We start from the raw sequence: 4,874 nt of genomic DNA, 5'->3' as shown, positions 1-4,874 counted from the left end.
GGGGTGGGCATAAAAAACCGAGCACCGAACACCGAACCCAACTAACCGGAACCGAAACCGAATACACCGAAACCGAATACACCGAAAGCAATTTCGGTGCTTAAATATTAAAACCGAATTTATATTAAAAAATTCGGTTTTGACTATCTCTTAACCGAAATAACCTTAAAAACGGAGATACCGTTAATAGATAGCATAATCGTCTTGTACAGAGCTCCATTGTCAATCATTTCAACTAATTTCTCTGCCCAATAAGCAAACTCTAAGTTGGCTGAAGTCCCAAAATTCACGTAGTAGTATGTGTATATAAGTTCCTCCCAAAAAATAGTATGTATATATAAACATCTGTCAAATTTCATTTTGCTTCATCTAACTATGTAGAGTAGTTTACTACTACATGGTCGTATGGTCTTGGAGTTAGGAGCACTGGTAGTGTATACGTGCTCAACAGTCCTCGTGGTGTGTGGACAACTCAGCAACTGCCAAGCTACTACATGCTATCATACGTACTTAACTTTTCTTTATTTCCTGTCACAATTAGGTTAAATCGATTAAAAACCGAACACCGAACCGAATTATTGGGTAACCGAATTACAAATTAATTAGGAAACCGATATAAATTCGGTTCTCATTTCTTATTACCCGAATTATCAAAAAAACCGAAAAACCGAACCGAATTTTCGGTTAAAACCGAACGCCCAGGCCTACCTGCCAGGCATCATGCCTATTTCCTACTTCAAATAGTGAAGTATTCCCAAAACCATAAACCTTGTCATATAGAACCAATCTACATAAAATACTGTTTCCTAACTTGTGTATCATGTGCCACAAGTATAAACCAAGCCATATATACTTAAAGACTAATGCCATCTGGTGAGTAGAATGAAATCAATATTCCATTCTACTCTACTATCCAAATACCTTGTTTAGTGAACCAAATAAAATAGAATTCATAGAAGTAGTTGAGTTAACCATAATGAGATTAGGATCTATCTTAAATAATTCAAGTCGGTAGTTTGCTAAGCAAGATTATTTAACACGAGTGAAGTCAACCATATTCTTAACCATTTTCTTAAAACCTTAGAAATAATTCTTCACATGAAATCATGATTCAATTCCATTCCTCATTACTATTTATTCTAAACTTTAGCTATAAATAAAATATATGGGAACAATTAATATTGCTAAGTTATAACACAACCTAATAACATGTTTACCATGCACTCTGGTTATAAATTTCAAATCATTCAAAATAGGTTTGGTTCTTAAATAAAAAGAATTGAAATAAACATATAAACCCTATATATTCTCAATTTAGAATGACCTCACAAAATATCCATCTAATCAATATTTCAATACTTGTTATAACAATCAAACTAGGCAGTGAGTATGGTTATCAAATTGTTTAGCTATTCAAGTAATTTAAAACCTGCAAAACAAAACAGAATTCAAATCTGAATTCAAATCAAATTGAAAACAGAAATAGAAAAGAAGAAAAAGAGAAAAGAAAGAGCTCACCTGGTGGACCGTCGTAGCCCAGCACCGAAGTCCATGGACATCCCAGCCTTGGCCCAGCACCGCAGCCCAGTCCAGCCCACGGCCACTTACCGTTTCGTCGCTGGCACAAAACAAGACGAGGGCGTCGTCTTCCTCCACGGCGTCGACAGCGCAGCGAGGAGCGGCGGCCACGTCCTCGAAGCCGATAAGGATGCCCCGGACGCCAACGAAGCTTCCAGAACCCTCCACTATCTCTCTCGCGTCCGAGCTTATCCGGGAGCATCAAGATTCGCGCCCATACACCGCTCACCGTCGCCGGTACATCTCGGCCGATACCGCCGGCGAGCCGACAGAACCAAACCACCTCGAGCCCTATAAGTAGGTCCGGAGCACCGCCGAGAAACCCTAGCACCTCTCCACCTATCCATTTCTTCTCGGATCTCCTCTAGCCCTCGGTTTCTTCCTCTACTGGTCGCCGGTGACCATCATGGCACCGTCGGCTGGAGCCACCCCGGAGCTCACCGTTAGGTCGAGGAGATGCGCCTCGGTGTGTAGATCCTTTGGGAGAAAGCAGGCATCAAGGGAAGCTCGGAACCAGGAGGATTTCATCGTTCCCTTTCACTCGAGTTCGCCGGGAAACAGTCAATCGCGGTCGTCTCCGTCAACAATCGTCGTCGCCGACCACACCTTGAGCTTCACGGTGAGATTCCGCATCTGTAGAGCATACTCCCGCATCCTATCGACGTCTGTAGCTCCGATTAACCACCTCGCCGGGGTGCACCGCCGCGGAACATGGTTTCCGACGAAGCTCCGTGAGTCCCCGCACAAACCATCACCACCGGTAGCTTTGTCTCGCCGTCCTCGTTCGATTGGTACCAACTACGCATCCGGGGGTGCCTTGTAGCGGCGGCGCCACCGTGCTCTGGCCGCCGGCGTTTAAACGTTGGCAAGGTCAAAGCTCACGGTCAATCTTGACCAGTCCTTGCTCACGTGGCATCCAACGTGGCAGTAGCCCCACATGTCTGCCTCTCAGACTAGAAACGAACCGGTACGTTTAGTATTTTAGGTTTATTTCAAATTCCAGAAAATAGCTGAAACTTTACAGAAATAGATTAAATTCATTTCAACTCAGAAAAATATGAATAATATATCAAAATGCTCACAAAAATAAACTCTATTCAAATAAATTATACAACAAAAATGTGTGTCAAAATAAAATTTCACTTATTTTTAACCTTATTAATTATGCCATTTCAATTATTTAAAATACAATTTGAATTCAATAAATTGTTAAGTGTAAAAAATTAAATTTTAACTATTCAGTAACTAAGTAAAATGTTAGGATTAATTTTATTTACCATAATTGTATTAACTTAATTATTAGTGGTAATTCATAAACCCTAATTGCAAATTACTATTTTCTATTTTCTTTAAATAGTAATAACTCAAGAAAATACTATAAGCCAATATTATTTTGGTAAATCAAAACTTATTTACTTAAACATCTTTAGTTAACAAGTTAATTATTTTAAACCCTAATAACAATTATTAAACCCTGATTCTTAATTAAACCTAAATAAGAATTACCTAAATATTAATTCTTGTAAAAAAATTAATAAAATATTAAACCATTACTAGTCTTGATTCAAAGTAATTAGTAACCACAACTTTATTTATCAATTATTATTTTAGAAGTTGTACCATCACTTAGAAACCCTAGTTTCAATTTAGTAAGACTTGGATCCCATTATTTCATGTGATCATTCCACTTTAGTAGTAACTCTAAAACCCTGATTATGTGTCACATGTGATCATGTGAGATTCATCTATACCTATAGAACCCTAATAAGAAACCAACAGATACAAGTTATGATCCACTAGCATAAACCAAGTCACATGAGATTATCATTTCATGTTACTATTCTTAATTAAAGCCTATATGATTCACTAGTATCACCTAGGTATAAACCCTAGCTTGTTAATATATTAGCACCACTGATTATCATACTTAGTATCACACCAATTGGATTAACCTCAATCATCAAACCCTAGTAGAACTATAATGATGAACCTTAATACCAACCTTGTGTAGCAAATCACATAACATGCTCCTATCCAACTCAACCCTACTTAGGAAATGATAAACCACTTAGCTGGGCAACCATTAGAAATTACTTAGTTAAGTAGTTGTGAAACCATAGTAAACCCTAATAGCTAATTTATAGGATCATCTTAAATAACCATCCTTTGATATGATACTATAATCAACCATAGTAATAAACCTACCAATACTTGCTATATAGAAACCCAATCCAAATTAAGAACCAACTAGTTCCTATTAGTGAAACTAAAGGAATCCAATAGTAAACCCTAGAAAGCCATAGCACCTATATATAGTAGTTCATATTCTTATTTTAACCTGTTCTTCAAAAGTTATTCTTTTGAAGTACAAGTGTCAATCAAACCTTAGAAGCCCTATCCTTCTTTGAAATACTAAATGTTTCTTAAACAACATGTTCTTCAAAAGTTATTCTGTTGAAGTATAGTATAAGTAATCATCAACCATGTCCTGTAGAACCAAAAATTGACAACTGTTCTTCACATATTATTCCACCACTATTCTTTATGTGTATGATTGTTATGCTGTCTTATATCATTTGATTATGATGCTAATATAACCAAACCCTAATAAGAACCTTGTTTGAGAACCATTCTAAAAAGTGCAACCAACCCTAAAGAAATCTTTACAACTCATACATCCTAAATCTTCGAGGTTAGGTTACGCTCGGGACGATTGCATCTCATACTATGCATTATAGCATCTTTGCCAGTTCTTTAAACATTGTCCTTACCGGACGATGATGGTATTTCAGCATTTGGAGTTCTCACGTATCGAAGCTTTTGCCCGCATAATCTTGCAGTCAAGAAAGGCAAGTTCATCGCTTGCTCATGTCATTTGATTATTTTTATCAAACTATATGCAAAGTACTATACTTATCACTCATGCATTGAAAAGCAAAGTATTATTTTACAATTATGAATATGACTATGTGGTGGGCAATGGAACCATGGTATGTGTTGATATGGTGGAGGTTCCATTGCATGGGTTATATCACCCTAGGATTAATTACCAATGCCGTCCGGTGATTCTAGCGCCGTACATATCGCGTTGACCATAAGATCTATAATGGCTCAGGGAAGTCAGTTGTATCTTTTCCCTTACGCACGCCAACGGATTGGTAGAGACGGTGGGGTGTTGGAGGCACTGCCGCAATAGGTTGGGATATCCTTTTAAATCCCCATCCATTAGTGATGTTAATCTCTACCATCTATGAGGGATTGTCCGGAGTACACCATGAGTAAAGCCGTATTATCGG

Source organism: Lolium rigidum, chromosome 1, assembly GCF_022539505.1.
Source record: "Lolium rigidum isolate FL_2022 chromosome 1, APGP_CSIRO_Lrig_0.1, whole genome shotgun sequence".
Taxonomy (NCBI): domain Eukaryota; kingdom Viridiplantae; phylum Streptophyta; class Magnoliopsida; order Poales; family Poaceae; genus Lolium; species Lolium rigidum.
This window is presented reverse-complemented; position numbering follows the sequence as displayed.